This window comes from Astatotilapia calliptera, chromosome 23, assembly GCF_900246225.1.
Source record: "Astatotilapia calliptera chromosome 23, fAstCal1.2, whole genome shotgun sequence".
Taxonomy (NCBI): domain Eukaryota; kingdom Metazoa; phylum Chordata; class Actinopteri; order Cichliformes; family Cichlidae; genus Astatotilapia; species Astatotilapia calliptera.
In genome coordinates this window covers 33,175,184-33,193,257 of record NC_039323.1, presented here as the reverse complement: position 1 = coordinate 33,193,257, position 18,074 = coordinate 33,175,184, and the positions used below count along the sequence as shown (strand labels likewise).

General features: G+C 39.5%; 1 pseudogene; it reads left to right on the top strand.

Annotated features, from left to right (window-relative positions):
• LOC113016850 (gamma-aminobutyric acid receptor subunit gamma-3-like) overlaps positions 1–3,310 on the top strand; it is a 187,537-nt pseudogene extending 184,227 nt beyond the window's left edge.
• Positions 3,311–18,074: the final 14,764 nt, after the last annotated feature.

Here is an 18,074-nt window from a genome sequence, read left to right as displayed (position 1 = left end):
CTTCCTTCAACAGAGTAGTGGAGGACGGGAAACCTTTTAAAAAAGATTTTAACCCAATTAGTTGGCCTCGCATGATTTCATAAACATCAGGGAGGGAGTCATGTAACAAATTTTCTCAGGAGGTACTTATTTGGCAATGGGGTCTCAAAAATTCTTTCTAAAGCTGCATTATGTGAAAGAAAAAATAACAAAACATATTTCTTAGCCATTTGTACTTTTGTAAATCAGCTTGTTTGGTTTACAATATGATTGAACACTGTCATTAATTTCAACATCACAGAAATCCTTGTGCTGTTAGAAATTGATTACACAAAATGTTATTGTTGGTACTGTTTTTTTGTTTTTTTTGTTATAACTAATAACAGCAGAACTATGAGAATGGCACATCGCTCAAAAATCTATTCAGCTTATCAATTGTGTGCTGAAAGTTGGAGTTTTTAAGCACTCAAATACATCAATAAATATATGCCATGGCTTTGTGTCTTTATAATCTCTCTATTTTGGAGAAATGATAAATCATACAGAGTGTGGTAATTTACTGAAGGCACAATTTCTCCTTTAATACTTTAATGAAATATAGTGCAATACAACAAAAAGGGCACTGCTTGAAAATATTAGCAATCATCTGAACAATGGAGCTTTTTATGAAGTGGCAGTGCTCGAGACTTCTTGTTATGTCGTGCAACTAGCTTATTAGGCTAATGATGATAATATACGTCAGTATCTGCATCGTTTTACTATAGTTGGTGACCTACAAAGAAGTAGCCCAGGCTCGTGGCAAAATGTGAAATAGTTTTGAACCTAAAGTATTTAAGTGGAAAGAAGAATGTAATTTTAGCATTCGTTTTTGCAATTTTTAGCATAAAGACATAAAATTACTAACATTCACTAACCACCTAAAAGAAAAAGAAAGGCTTGCAACATAGCCAGGATATGTGTAATGCTACAGTTATAGGTGGTTGGAGCCCACAGCCCAACCACAATTATTGTAACTGTATGCAATGAACTTGTAATCTTGGGTGACAAGGTTTGCAAATACTTGCAGTTAGCTATTGTCTTCTAAGTATGTTTGGTGCCTCAAGACAATGATAAAATGGCAATAAGGTCAAGTTGGCAGTTACAAGAAAGTATATGTTTATCACAAATTTGTTGCTGTCTGTATTCTCAGAAATCAACATTAAACAGAAAGTCACATTTACTACTTCTTCAGAGTCCAGCCTGAACCTCATAGATTTGAAAAAGACATTCAGAAATCTCTCCACATATAGTGACATAGTTGCTACTGGACACAATTTTAACAGAAAAATAACACAGGGGCTTGGCAACCTTGCATTTTGACATAGCAAAGAGTTTGCCCATGGACTGGGCTAACCACAGTCTATTAATGCAGTTAACATTCATCAGCACAGACTGACCAACTGATTGCAGCATGTTGACAATCTGTATATGTTTATACATTAGTAGTCAATTATATGCAAACTTTTGCCATTCTGTCAGTCTTAGTCTGACTGTGATTGTGTAGAGACAGGTTGTCTCCCACCAGGCAACCTGTGCAATTGCATTTCGATTAAAATTTGGCTGCCGCAACTACTTGCAGTTGGTCACTGAATGTGAAAAATTGTAATCACTAGGTAACCATCAGTTTTGCTTATTGCAAGGACACTGCCATCCTACTTTTATATTAGTGTCAAAAAATGTCTTCAAGTACCTCTAAAATGTCTCTGAATTATGGAGTTGTGTGACCCCGCCCCCCAAAAATGATGTTAGCTAGATCACAAATTGGCTGTTGATGTTGGACCTGGACTAGCACTGAGATTAGAAGCCAAACATCAGGTACACTTGTTGACTAACTAAAGCCTAAGATTGCTAGCCGCATTGACAATCTGGACTTTCTATGCCTAGCTGTGGCTTGTAATTTTGATGTGACAGTCATTGCTTCGGGAATAGATTACGTAAGTCTTAATTAATTCACCTATTCTCTCTCTCCGTTTTTATCCTAGGCCTACTCGTCTTTCAACATGGGTCCCACCCCTCGGCCTATGATGCCCATGGGCAACTCCTTGTTCTGGCATGACTATGATGACAGTTGTCTGCACGAGTGCCTGGATGGAAAGGACTGCAAGAGCTTCTTCTGCTGCTATGAGGAGTGTAAAGAAGGCGGCTGGAGGAAAGGACGGATCCACGTCAACATCCGTGAGCTGGATGCCTACTCCCGGGTTTTCTTCCCCACCTCGTTCTTGCTCTTTAACATTGTGTACTGGGTCAGCTACCTCTACCTCTAGTCTGTCTCAAGCCGTGATGTGTGGGCACTGCTGAAACAGCCCGCGGCACTTTGCACCACGGCTTGTGATTTGAGGTCAGTGCTAAACATAGGGGAAGAAATGAGGTGGATCTGCTGTGTGGGACTTGTGAGGGACATGCTGCCTCTGGAGTGATATGACGTATTCAAAAATACACGTGTGCTCGGGTGCACAGTGTAAAGGCCATGATACTTTGAGCAGTGCCACTCCACCGTGAATAAATCGCTCAGCAGTAGAATAACAAGCCGCCAGCATTAACTTGAATGGATGAGTCCCACTTATGACTCTCTCAGAAACCAAACAACAGACAGCTGTGACTTCAGAGACATTTGGGAACAGGGGTTGCAGAGCTGACTCTTGGTCGTGGAGATGGCGAAGCACCCATAGTGCCTTCTTTAGAAAGGGTGCGGCACCGAGAGAAGCAGCTTCAGAGTTCCCTTCATTATCTTTATTACCTCATCCATCACACCGCCGCATGCTGAGCTGTTTAGTCTTTGATGAAACAAACCCAGAACACAGTTCTCACCACTGGAGATGTTTAAAAACCAACGCTCACCATTCATTTCGTAGCACATTAGTTTTAGTTGTACCCTAGAATTAGTTCCCTTTTTGAGAATAGTTGTTTTCTTGTTCTTCTTCTTATTGGAACTAGTTGTTCTTTCACAGCAGGTCACATCAGCTGTTACTTGTTAAATATGGGTTCCAGCCAGGGGCAGTGGTTGTATGGTAAAATCTTATTTATTGAGTCAGTGACTGTTTTGTTGAACATGACTATTTTGTTTGAACATGCCGTTTACAGTACATGCCAAGAAGATTTGGGAGTTTTTAATGAATGCTGGGCTATATTCGCACACAACAACTATATAAAAACTGCATAATGTCTGCAGACTGATCTAAAACTACCTGGGCATATTTTGTATGTTGCAGTAAACAGATTGGGGTTGGAGTACTGCTGCTTTTTTCCAAGAACACACCAGTTTAAAAAAAGGGTTTTTTTTTCTTACTTAAATAGACTTTGAGTTTTTAATATAATTTATGCATTACTTAGGCTTAAAGGAAAAATTGGATATTTCCAAAATTGTACTTTATATTCTCAAATAATGGTCTTTATTTAGCTCTTTATTTAGTTTACTGGTAGAAGACTTTTGGGGCTTGTAGGTTTATTTTAGAGAGAAGTTTCAATTCCAAATGTATCATTATTCTAGTAAAAGCAAAATGAATTTAATGCATTTACCTTTTGTCTATATTGGTTCTATGTATATAATTTATAACTGAAATAGAGTAACAAAATATTAACTGGCCTTTTTCCCTGAATGACATTATCCCTCCTTATTTTTTATGATCCAACAATTTACTTGTGCTTCTTTCAGGAACACTTACTTTAGAGAATGAATAGCATGACTTTCTTTGCCAAGAGTTCATTGAGGAGACTAATTAATGTCTGAATGTGAAATTAGCAGCCAGTAGCTAGCAAGCCTGATGCAAACACTGAAACTTGGGAGAAGCATCCAGATCTGCCTAAAGGGATATCTGCCAGGACCTGTAAAACTTACAGTTTTTGGACTTGTAAATTCTTCGGCAACTAAAGACATAAGTTAGCACTTTTACTCTTTAGGTTAAACAGTAACTAGTTAGCGAGTTTTACATAGAGCTATTAAACAAACTTTAGTCTTTTTGTTTTTTTCTGAGTTGACAGTTGTTAAATACAGTTTAACATTTGGCATACCGAAATGAGAATATACACTGTATATAAAAGCTAGCCAAGGGCCACTATGATTGGTTCAAGTTCAATGTTGAACACAGTTCTCACCCCCCCTCCCGAAGAATTATAAGCTACAAATGATATAGGCCTGAGTAAAGACAAATTGTTGTGCCAAAATGAAAATAGTTAAACGGGTACATTTTCGATTTGGCCACAAGCCACTTAAACCCTGAAGAAATGCATAAATGCTGCACCTGGCCCATTCAGTTTCAGAAGTATAGCTTGAGTGTATTAAATTGAAGCCCTGATGAAAGCTTCAGTTTTGCTTACTTTTTATTTTCAGTCGAAAAATGAAAGTAATCTCTGATGTCCTGCCAGGCCCTTAAGGCACATCGTCCTGTGCCCAGGTGGAAATGATCCCAGGTACTGTAAAATAGGTTCTACATATTGTGATATCACATACACAAATGCACACACACAAAACACACACACAGATGCTACATTGGACAGTGTTGAAAAATGGATGATACAAGATTCTTTTTCATGGACTCTAAATGGAGTCCCACATGCCCTCCTCAAACATTTAAAATTGATGCCATATGTGGAGGCGTGCAGACACACACGCTGGACTGGGCCAGTGGCATTTCAGACATGCTTTTGTTTACTGTAAGGTGTTTTTTGCAGTTGTTTGGCTTTGTAGAACAATCAGCCCTTTTCCTCTCTCCTTCCCAACACACACACTTTTTCCCTAGTATTTGTATGTTCAGAGAAAAGCTTTTATGTAAGTTGTATCTAATTAATGTTTCTATTTTCATACAGGTATATATGGAATGTATGTTAGGCCAGTAGCAAGGCCAGAGTCAATCTGGTTTCAGTTCAGTCAGTTCGAGCAGCTTAGATGAGTTTATATTTAAGGATCCCACATATTTTATTTATGAGGCCTTCAAGAGCCATTTGTTTCCTGTCCAGAGGTTTTTAGGTAAAAATCAAATAGCCTCAAGGTTGCTGGACAAAAAAACAGAACACCCAATTAGTTGTGGGCCACATCTTATTCTGTTTATTTAACTTCTTTAATGTCCACCAGGTCATTGGCAACCCATCGAGGCTTTGGAATTTTGATTTTAGCCCATGAAAAAAATGTATGGACATTTTCAAAAACTAGGAGATGTTATATTTCAAATGACGTCTCATATATAGAGGCATTACACTTTTCCTTATAAAAGATTTATCATTTGGATTTTCAAACAGTTCAACTTTCTACAAAAAGGAACTGTAACCCTAACCCTAGAAGGAACGCCAGTGACCTTGCGATAGTTAAACCCTTAACCTCTACCATCTTTCAAATTAAATCTCATGGGATAATTTCCATAGAATTTTTTCCTATTGGAACTACCATTTACCATCAAATGGTCTAGGGTTAGGGTTATAGTTACATTTTCCTGTAGCAGCACACTAAATAGGTACATTTTTCAGAACTAGAGCATACAAGGGGGTGGACATTATCTCTACCCCTAAGGCTCACAGGTAACCAGGTCAGTATTAAGTGGTTAATACATTAGCTCAAAAGAAATTGTGACACAGCATTAGTAGTTGATGGATCTATGTAGTCTGAGGAGCTTGGAAAGAAAAGCGTCTGGACTTCTTTAAGTAGCTTGAAGTCGTTTCACCTCTCATCCGAGAAACTTCTTCAGTTCTAAAGTCAAATGGTGGTGGAAAATCCCAGATTTAAGCCCAATGGGAGTGTCCCCCCAAGAGGCACATGGACCCTCTTGGGTGGACACTCCCACTGGGCTTAAATCTGGGATTTCCCACCATTTAACCTTAGAAGCTCCTTTGACTACGATGACCTGCATGACTGAGAACCTTCACAGACAACAATTTATGTAACTAACTGTGTAAGAACTGACTGAATTGACCAGAGTTTGGGCAACACCGCAGTAAACTCTCCTCACCTCTGATATTTCTACTACACTTTATAAGTGTCTTAGTCCATGTAGATACTTCAATAAAATCAAATATCACTATTTTCTACGTCTTAACAAAAACCACCTGTGTGTTTCAGTTGACTGGGACCTGTGTTTATAAAGCCTCTTTGCAATCAGAGTACTAACCCAGGATCAGCACTGGCGAGCATAATAAAGTCGCTCATGAGCCTCTCCCAGAGACCTCATCACCCCCATTAAAATTTCCCAGCTCGTGTGAAAAGTGGAGAGTCATTGGCACAGAAAAGGTGTCAAAGAAATCACTTCCCTTTTTGCCCTGCTCACCAAGTTTGTTGTGATTGTCAGTGAGATCTCTGAGGAGTGGGGCGGGGCTGTAGGATTTTCTAAAAAGCCACTCTGCTCTTGGATCAGCACTCCAAGGGGAAATATTTTATGAAAACTGACTCTGGAGTGAAATAGATATCTTTTTTCTAGTGCGTGGTACATTGCTTATATTAATAAATAACGTTTTGGTCAAGTGCTACTGTGATGTCTTTTTGTGTGAAAGTCTTTAAGAGTGTTGCTTAGTGGTTAGTCAGGAAAAAAAGTTGTGTGTTACAGCAAGCCTCTGGTAAAGTGCTTCAACTGCTTTGCTGGAAGGTGTCAAGCAAAACAGTTGAGAGGGTTTGGAACTGTAAAAAGACAACAACTGCAATTTTTCCTAGGTGAATTTCCATCACTGGGGGTTTACTTTTGTACGCAAAAGGGGATCTACTCTATATGCTTCCTACTATCCTTTCACTGGATTTCAATGCCATGTCACTTTGCTCCCAGTTCCCAAAGGTCTGAAGAAGATGGATTATTGATACCATTATCAAATGTTTGACCATGTGTCAAAGCCAATTCAGAGACTGTAGAGGACCATAATGCCACAATACACTAAGATTGAGGTCATAAAAGCTACAGATGCATAACTCTTTTGACCCGAATTTGCCAAAAAATGTCAGTTCAAATTTGCTTTATTTGTAGAGCTCCAAATAAGCCTCACCCCGTGATCACAACCTCGGTGACTTTGACCGAGGCATGACTGCTAGTGTCAGACAGGCTGGTCTGAGTGATTTCAACACTCCTGACCTTCCTAGAGTGTCATATACAACCTCTAGAGTTTATGCAGAAAGGTGCAAAAAATCTGCTGGTGATAACAATTTGCAAATGGAAATAACTTGTCGATAAAAAGGTTAGGAGGAGAATGTGCAGCCGCTCCAAGCTAACTGGAAAGTTACTGTAAAATTGTGTTATAATAGCAATAGTATTTTAATAGCAATATTGAAAGAAAGTACTTTAGGGACAATGGTTCATATGTGAGGCTTGCAAAGTTGGCGTTGGAGGAAGAGGTTTGTCAACCAGAAGACATGACTGTGTCTCACTAACACCTTGTTTTAACTCTTTAATTGGTGTCACCAGCACTGGCTCTTTACTTTCAGTTTCAATCACTGGCTGAGTTTAGGCTCCAAAAACACTTTGGTTTAGGAAAAGACTGTGCTCTGGGTTAAAATGCACCCATTCACTACACTAACCTTCAACATGTAACATGACACTCACTAAGGGCATTTCAAGTGGTCCTTTAAAAGCTCTCATATTGAGGCTCAGATCATACTATTGTCATGACCTGGCACATCATGCCACCCACGCCAAAAGACACCTGTGAGATGCCAGCGGTTTTGACAAAAAGGATAAATCATTTGCCCTGCGGACTGACAACCAAGTCTTTATGGCTCCTCCAACCCTAAGGGGGAAAGACCATGTTAGGTTCCAGTCCTGTCAGTCTAGAACATCAAGGTTGAGGCTGCAGTGGACACAAGTCTACCAAAACTGTTGAAGACAGCAGCAAATCATTAGACTCGTTGTTTTCTGAGGCTGCAGTCTGTAGGCTCAATCAAGACAAAGGACCTGATTTAATTACATGTTCTGCGTGCACACAGTGACAAGTAAGAGCTAAGAACTCAGAGAGTTTTGTGACTGATCCTGCTGCATATGTATTTCTATGAGTTCCTTTCTAAAGGGGTAAAATATAGCAATCAGACTTAACATTATGACCACTGACAGTGACAATGAATACAACTGATTATCTCGTCACCATCACACCTGTTATTGGGTGGGATAGGGAGCAAGTGAACATTTTGTCCTCAGAGTTGATGTGTTAAAAGCAGGAAACAATACGAAGAATTCTTAATAATAAATCCTTTGAGTCCTCTGATGAAGAAATTTCTTATCCACAAATATGATTAAAGAGAAGATTCACCTAAGTGACCCAAGAAGGTTTCATTTGATTAAGCTCTTGGTGGTATTATCTTTAACCTTGAAATGACTACTAAGTTCCAAATTTACAGAAAATGTATTTGGCTAGTGCACATTTATTGGTTTTATAGACTTTTAATCCAATGTTCTGATTGGTAAATTCACAAATTAGGACATCTCCGTACAAAGAATGATTTACAACTGTCCTGAGGCAGTCTGCTTGCCTAATAACAATGATACCACTGATATCCAGTGACAGATGCATGAGCATGTCATTGCTTTACCCCGAGTTTGGTGACCTAGTTTGAAGCAAGCGGCATGAACAGAGTACAAGCGAGAGACAGACAAATAAGTGGAGTCAAAGGGTGGCTGTTCCAGCGTAGCTCCACCACCGCAAAAACTGGAAGAAGCTCCTGCCACCTACGCGGTGCAAAAAGCAGGATGGCATGCTTGCGCTGCAGTGAAAGCGGAGAAAGAAAACCCCAGCACAGTGTAAAACTGAGCTGTCAGAGAACGTGTGTGTGAATTTAACTCATGAATTTGTTCATGCCTGTGAAATGACAGCTTTGCTTGAAAGAGGAGCTGACATGCCTGTGAGAAAACCTACTGTAGGGAATATGTGCATGTTCGCATACTGTACTTTTACTTTCATAAGGTAAAATGTTCATGCGTGACCACATGGCTGCCTAAGTGAGGAGGGAGTCCTTTTAGCAGTTTAGTGTGTGTGCATTAATGTCACTACTGTGTTTGTGTATTTGTGTGTGTGTGTCTGTGATATGATATGAGAGTGTGTTCGTCACAGGAAAATAAACCAGTATTTGTGGTGCACAGATGTAGGATTCGTGGCTGTGGGTGTTTTTCCTACATCATCGTAATTATGTTTGTCAACATTGCGTCTGACCAATCACATTGTTGTGATGTTTAGCTTTGTAATGTGTAAAGAAAAAAAAGAAATGCTTTTATTTGTATAAAATTCTCTTCTGGAAAAAATGGTAAACATTAAAAACATTTTCTTTATTAGTTTGTATAATATAATATATTATCTAGTTAGATTTCCTACTAGATCCTACAAATTTAGGTTACTCATTAGAGGTGGGAATCACCATACATCCCACGATACGATATTATCACAATACTTAACGCACGATACGATATTATTGCAATTTTTAAAAATATTTTGCGATATTCAGATTCTGTACATAAAGGTAAACTTTATCAATATTCATATCTAATATCAAAGTCTCACACTCAGTCTTTCTCTCATTTCAGTCAGTTTTATTGTTGACAAACTGAACGATTTGTATTACAGTCTAGTCCAACTTAACTGAATGCAACCATCTGGTACAATTATAGCTATTCTGAACTATGCAATTTCTGAAAACTATGCAGCCCATTCAGCAACTGAAGAATTTGAAAGTAAATTAAAACAAAATATAATTTTACATTAAATAAAAAAAGTTTTAAACTTAATTAAAAAAAAACATGTCTTAAATTAAAATAGGTAAACTGTCATATTTATTGCTGCCAAAAAACAAGTTAAACACATTTGGACAGTGAAGGAATGTCAGGATTCTTGCTCAGAAAAAGGATCAACATGCTCTGAAGTCAGAGTTCCAGTCCACAAAAACCTTTTTTGTAACAAAATATCGATTTCTGCTGTCCCTGTATCGATACATTATTAGCAAACAAAATATCACGATACTACACAGTATCGATTTTTTTGCCCACCCCTATTACTCATGTTGGTTTGCTAATAACACAAGCTAACTCGAATGGCTAATGCTAACTGAATGCTCAATGTGACTGGTCAGGTTATGCTAAAGGAACAACAACAAAACACGGATAAAAAACTGGGTCTGCCACAGAAACAGAAAGTGCCATAAAGAGGAGGTAGGTAAACTTAACCAAATCTTGAAGATAACCAGAGGAACCTAAAGTAAACACAATGCAGGACTCGGAAACAGAAGGAACTTTTGGCACTGCTAACGCTAGCTAAATACGTTTACCAAAGTTCTGTGTAATTATTTTAGCATTGTTTAAAAAATAAAATGAAAAGGGTTTTAAAAAGGTTTTTTAAAATATTAAGCATTTTTTCAGAATATGAATCCTGTGTAACAAGGGATGGACATGATCCCAGTACATCCATCTGATAGCAGTACAAATCACCAAACACGCTGATGCAAGTTACCATTTTTGTCACAGAAACGTAATGGGGGGGGGGGGGGGGGGCAAAAAACAAATCCACATGAGGAACCAATCTCATGTGACAGGGAGTAATCTGAGGAGTAAGGATTGTACAGCAAGTAGGTAAGGACAAAGGAAAATAACACTATACAAACTATTTGGTTATTAATACAATACTGTCAACTTGGCTCTTTGTGTGTTATTATTAATCAGTTAAGTCACAGAGACAGTGTCACCATGTCTGTGGAGCTACATTAAAAAAATTAAGTGTTTTAAGTTACAGTTTTTATAGCAAGCTATTCAAATTTCACTCCTTCCACTAAGTGGCGGATCATTGTTGGTTGGCTACACTAAACACAGCAGTTCGCCATAATGTTAGGGTTTGTTGAGCATTTTATAAATGACTTTATTGTTACGAAATCAGTTTCACCCCGTTCTTTTTATTCCTCGGGCATCCAGAGACGGCACCGGACCCAGTAGTCATTTCACAAAACCTTTATTCGTCTTTATTTAAGCATGCATCTTCTAGAAGGGAAGACGTGCAAGGCCGGTGTCCCTCTGCAGATCTTCCACTTCTTTGTTTGTTACAGTCAGAAGTGACCCCATCATAAAACCCCCATGGTGTGCTGCAAACTCTGTGTTTGTGTGTGTATATGCACGAGCACGTGAGTGCCTGTATGTGCGCGTACCCGTATGTCTATGTGAGTGCACGTGAGTGACTGTATGCGCGTACCTGTGTGCATGTGTGAGTGCATGTGAGTGAGTGTGCATGTAGGTGTGGGTGCGTCGTAACAGTCAAAGCACTGTGTGTGTATGTCTCTGTGTATGTGACTTCCTGCCGGCCATAAAAGTAATCTCCTCACCCAAGCTACACCAAATTCGTTTAGACAACATACAAAAAACAGTTAACATATTACAAACACTGAGACCCCACCTCTGCATCCACTAGGCCATTGGTCTCTTGGCGGAGAGTCTCCTGCAAACCTACTTCTAAGTTATAACAATTATGGCCGTTTATTAGATTCAAGTTAAAGCATCAGTATCCCCCAACTGTAGCTTCCTGTCTCCTTTTATGACAGCAGACCCCCAGTGTCAATAAATTCCTTTCCCTCTAAACAATTACACACACTCTCAGGCCTACAGCTAAGCCAAACTGAAACACAGACAAATCCTTCCTTATTCCTCTGATCTAAACAAATTTAACACATCATATTATAATAATTATTTTCTTGTACTCACATTGTGGAGGAGAGGGTGTTCGAAAACAACAAGTTAAGGTATGATGTCGTCCCCCTCTGTGTTTGATTTTTTCCCTAGTCTTGTATACAGACCATCCCACCCACCTGCTCATAGTGCTCTGCGAGGAGAGGGCTGAGCGCTGCAATCAGCTGGCAGAGCAGATGTCCACAACGACCAATCAGAAATATTTTATGCTACATTAAAGTGTAATTCAACCCCCAGTCTTTATTTTCCTGAGCACACCCAACCAGTTTGCATGACAACAGGTTGAATGCGCATCACACCTTTCTTACCATTGCTCAAATGAGAATGCTAATAACCCTCAGCATATCTGCAGAGGGGGGAAATTGCTACCTTTCTTATTTTTTTTTGTTGTCATTTCTAGCATGAAGAATAATGTGGTGAAGCTAAAATATTTCCACAATTTGCTAAAAGAATTTCTAAAACAAGCGCTGTAGATGTTTTTCTTTTGTTTCTTGGTTTATCACACACATCAATCTTTTTTTAAAAGCCCTTTTCAAACGAGTAAAACCCAAAACAAAGTACTCTGAATTGAAAGAGCTGGAGAACAAAGCAAAAATAGATTTTAGCCTCTTTAAGTCTTTAAAAAGTCTGTAAAGACAGACTGTGCAGTGGGAGCATTGCACATGTCCTTTACTGCAGAGCATCTGATAACTGGTGCTAAGATTGGAAGGAAAGTCTTCAAGTTTCATGAGGACATTTCACCTCTCATCCAAGAGGCTTCCTCAGTTCTAAAACCAAATTGTAGGTATTTAAACCCTAGTGGGGGTTGTCCTTTAAGAGGGTCTTTGACCCACAACTAATCGTGTGCCTCTTGGCATGAGCCAAAGTTTGAAAAAAGGCATGGGCCATTATCAGCAGAGGTTTTGATTAAAACCATCTTGAGACCTTGCCTCATCCTATCATGTGACCTATTGGGGTCACCCGACACAAGATGCGATAATCCCTGGTAAGGGATCATAGTTGGTTGTCATAAGCCACGCCCTCTGTTCAACAATGGTCGGTCACAGTGGACATAAGCTGTGTCCCAGTTCCTAGGCCACATCCTAGGCCGCCCATGTAGACTGCAAAGACCGGGTCCTTTGCTTATTCAAGTGACTTTTATATCACGTTTAACCTGAGCAGTGAAAGACCACGGGAGGTCTGAAAACGATGTGTCGGGAGTTTGCTGTTCTCACTGGCTCTAGTGAGCCTCGACCTCCCAGTCAGCTATCGAGCTGGTGGGTAACAGACACTTCACATCAGACACGTCAGCGTACTTTTGCAAATATGTGCTATCTTGATAAATCAAACTTTTAAGATATTTTCAACCTGTGTAAACTTCAAATATCTGCTTATTTTGTGACCCAGAAAGAGCAATAAGAGTAATATTAAAACTAATAATATTAAAAATAGTAGCTGCCACTATTGCTGGAAACTGGAATTGGCTGGGGCAATGCACTATGAATACTGGGATATGGCCACGAAAGATAGACCCAACCCATCGGGGGAAGCGAAGGATGCATTTGGAGCAGCCTTTGAATTGGGACAGCCTTCGTCGCCTGGCTGTGACGTAATCAGCCTTCAATGCGGCCTCCGAAGGATGCGGCTTAGGAATTGGGACACAGCCTATGTCCACTGTGACCGACCATCGTTGAACAGAGGGCGTGGCTTATGATGTCTTGATGTCTAGATGGCTTCCTTTACTCCTCTTTTCTTCTGCCTTTTTTCACAGACTACCATAACCAGGATAACGACACAGACACATTTAGCAAATTATTAACAATGAAATTTAATAACTACAATGGACATTTGATCTGTGCCATAATATCAAGACAAAATCTGAGAAATCACCTTGCTTTAAGACCTGGGAATATTATTTAACTCTGAATGTAGGAAACTGCACTATCAGCAGTCAGTTTTCACAGGCTAACAAGCACTGAGCCGACTCATAAAGACAAGCCACACCACATGACTCCTTAAACCATGACTTGAAAATAAAGAGGAGCTTTTAGTATTATTCAGCTCTGAGCGATGTTTTCAGATCTTTCCCCCAGGCTGTATGAACCACTAACAACATCAACTGTGTGCACAGGGCAGCCCGGATGTTGCCTGAGAGGTAAAGCTCAGGGTAGTGCAGTCTGCAAATAATTTAAACCAATTAAACTTTTGATCTCTCCCCATCACACACACAGAAACATTGCCTAGGTCCCACTTTTACTACAGTTTTCACATGCCTTGAGGTGGTTCACGGAGGGAGCGATCAACGATCCTGAGGGTAGTGCGCCAAGTCAAACCCACCCCCTCCCGCTAACCCTTCTACAACATCATATTAAACAGATACAGATCATGTTTTTCAGGTATCCCATTTTACGATGGCACTGGTATGGTACCGGTATGTAGAGTAGATGGCTATAATAACTTGGGATCATAGCAATGACTCTATCTTGAGCAGATCTGAGCAGGGCTGACAGATATACCGGTATGAATAAATACTCCGTGTGTGTGTGTGTGTGTGTGTGTGTGTGTGTGTGTGTGTGTGTGTGTGTGTGTGTGTGTGTGTGTGTGTGTGGAGCCTTCACACATATTGCTCTCATGGTCCATGAAAAGGGAGTATCTGCAAGTGACTTGGCAGCCTGGACTGCCTGGTCAATTTCTACCAATATAACAATGTCATATTAAATGAAGATTAATCATTTTGTTGCCTGGTAAAAAACATCAGTTGCTGGAAGCACACACTTGTGGGAATTCTTGGATGCATCTTGTAGCATTTCCAGTGCCTGTTTCAGGCAACGTGACGGACTGACAGATGGACTGACAGTGCCACATCTCGAAAACAAGGTCTATTAAAAGCCGACTGCTTTTCCAAATCTTCATCTCCAACGAGTGTGGAGTATTTCTTGGTTTAATGTCATTATTTACAAGCATTAGGACCCAACGTGAATTTGAATTATGTTAAAGCGTTTACTATTAAAGCCACAAAAAATGGCTGGTTTGGTTAGCTGAAAGGTTTTAAGGAGTGTTATGACTGAGGCTTGTGAAGTCTGGAAAACTCTGCAAAAATAAACTGATTGTTTATCAAATGCTAGCCAATAAATATGATTATTATGATTGTCTTGCAAACCCAACAGCTGTCGTAAAAGAAAACATACGAATATTCAAGATAAGAGACCTGTTGAGTCAAACATACAAAAGTCAATCAGGGACTATTGTTTTTGTCACATAGTCTCGACCTGTCTTCACTGTGAATGAGTTTAGCTACACTGCAAACTATAAACACAACTTTAGGCTAAATGCTTACCTTGTGGCTACAAAAACGGGTCTATAACATTATGGATTGCTGCATATCTCTGATTCAGCTGTGCAAGGCACATATAAAGTTTCTTTTGGCTGCTCCCTTATTCACAGGGGGTTGCCATATCAGATGGTAGACATTATGACAAAAGATGTCCTTCCTGACATAACCTTTCCAGCGATTTGTGTCTCCTTTCAACCAGGGATCCTTCTATTAGAACCACTATAGCTCCAATAATCATATTTCAGACAGGATGCTGAAACATAATCACTCTTCTAAAAAGGTATACAGTAAATACACAGTAAAATTTGCATTCAATTAAAGGCGTGCTTCTAGTTTAAGATCCCTCTGATCTTGAACCAAAAACTGCAACTGTACCCAGCTGTACTCAAAGACACAAAGATTATGTTATTTCAAGTTGTTGCCCATAACACAATAAATGTCTCCCTGACCTTGAGCAGAATTTGGGTGAAGGTGATTGTTGTGTGTAAATTTCAGTAAAATCTGGCCAATACTCTGGGAGGAACAGCGATTTTTCTGAATTAAAAATGGATGGACGGCACTACGAATGGGATCATGGCTTATTGATGCACGTGAGGAGCGGAGGATGGCTGTGCGGTGTGATCCATTAGACAAGCTACTGTAGCTCAAATTGCAGAAGACTGGCAAGTTTATCAAGTTTGACTAAAATTTTATGCAATCCAAACTAAATTCTTTTAGTTCACCTTCTATAAACTTGAAAGTTCATTACTTGTGTCTTGACTTCCTTTTTTCTGTTTTTCTGTCACAGGTTTTGCTGGATATCTGCTGTTTATGTTTCAAGACTGTAAAGTTTTTTTTAAGATAACTTAAACTATTACTTAACCACATCTGCTAGCAGACTGCCTGTGTCCTGTCTTCACTCTTTTATCCTTTACCTTGTTAGACATTACCTTTCTTAGAGTTCAAAAGAATTTACAGAGCAAAACTCCACCAATAAGTACTCTTCATCACGACACGGACAGACAGCTCCAATTTTCTGTCTCAGGTCAAAGTCATATTTATTATGCTTAAAGTATTATTGTTACAGCCTTTGCATCCCCTTCTTGGTGGTACTTTAAAGTTTTATTTTCAGTTAAGAAAGGAGGAAAGTGGAAAAATTGATTACAGTGACAGCTGGTTGGAATAGCACTGCTGCAAATTTATGATGGGGTGATCCTTTCTAGTGATAATGGAAAAATCTGGACATGGAAGATTATCAATTTTCATTCTGCCTTAACCATCTGATTTTACTGCCCCAGCAGCAGGAAATGCAGGATAAGCCAGATGGGGTGGATAACATATTTCTGTGGGGTAATAACAGCGATGCCATTAGCTGATTTTAGGGAGCAGCATGTGAAATTCTTATGGTCAGTAATAAGGCTGCTGCTGCTGCTCATTTTTGATGATGAATCTGTGATGAATCAAATCTGTGTTTTTCATGCTGAAGATGACTTATGATCAAAGCAAAGGGAATCACAAATCTGTGTCAGCAATCTCCTTTGTCAGTGTCTAGAGGGAATTCATCATTACAGTCATGCAACACTAAATTTTGATTGAGTCCTGATCAGTGACAGTATCAAATGAATTCAACAAGATATTCATTCATCAGCTGCAGCATGGAAAAGGCTGTACTACGGGCTGCAATAAGAGCTGCTTAGCAGAACAGAAAAAGAACAAGGCTTCAGTCGCACTTTGGAGAGCAGAGCAAGCTGTAATATGTATGTGAAAGTGGTACAAGTAGAATATCAAGTATGAATGAGCATTATTTGTAAATTATTCCGTGTTTGCAAGAGAGCACATCAGGAGAAGTTCACCATTTACATGGGTTATGTTATTTCTTGCTAATGGTTCTTGCTTTTCCTGGATTTTTCTTTAATGGGATGGCATGCAGGGAACCAAGACACAGTTAAGGAGTTCCATAAGAAAAATCAATCAATGAATGATTGAAACTGGAAGATGTAATGTTAGACAGTCCTCCTGATTCTATCAACATGTATTAGGAAAATTCGCTGCCCTGTAAAAAAAATGGCTGCCGTTCTAAAGCACAACATTTAGGTCCAGTGTAATGTAGCTAGCAAAATGCAGTTTGGTAACAGCTACAACATTTGCTGGCACCGCCCCAGTAATCCTCGTTTAGTCTTCCCCAGTTCTTGCTTAGAGTTATAGGGCCATACCGTCAAGAAGCAGGTTTAGATGTAGATGTAGGTTTCGTTAGCTTAGCCGTCTTGATGCTGTGGCATCATGACATCCTTGTTTTAACCATGATGACAGGAACTTAAGGTCAAAGAGTAGCTAGCAGAGCTAGCTAAGTTATTGCTAGACTTATTGCCATGCAGCTCCCTGAAAAATGTCATTTTTGAAAAGTGCATTAATTTGTGTACTTTCAAGGTGCTGATAGGAGGACTTTGCTAGCTAAGTCTCTTTGTTGTTGTTTTTTTTTTTTCATTTATAGATTTTCCCCCATGATCTTCGTATTATTTGACTCTCTGATCGTCTGCAATCAGAGAGTCAAACTAGTCAGTGAATGAACCATGCAGTGTTTTCAGACTTAAGCGTCACCTCAGGTGTCTTTCTTCTGGGAGACAGATTCCTTGTTTTCTGACTATATATAAACCTGCCTTGAAACTGAAGGAAACACAAGTCATAAAGTCATATGTACTTCCCTTTATACATCATGTATAGTATTATGTTTAATGTACGTCAAAAAACTAATTCAGTCTTGAGTTAGTCTTCTAACTTAACAGACAGTGTACCCATCCTCAGCTTTAATTTTTTTTTATTGTTGCAATCAGTGTTGGGACTAACGCGTTATTAAGTAACACGTTACAGTAACTACGTTATTATTGTGGTAACGAGCACGGTAACTAGTTATTATGCCAAAATCAGGAACGCGTTACTCGTTACTGGGATTTAGATAGGGTCGTTACGCGTTACTTTGTATGGTGGCTATCGCGGAGCTTCCACAGATTCAGTAACATTAGCAAGTGGTGGAGACCAGCAAGTGGATGAGGGAAAGGGGAGGCAGGAGGAGGAGAGACCCGAGGCGGCCGCTGGTCCGAGTGTCAGGTGAACTGAACTTCAGGTAAGAAGTTATGACCTGCAGTCTATCTGGG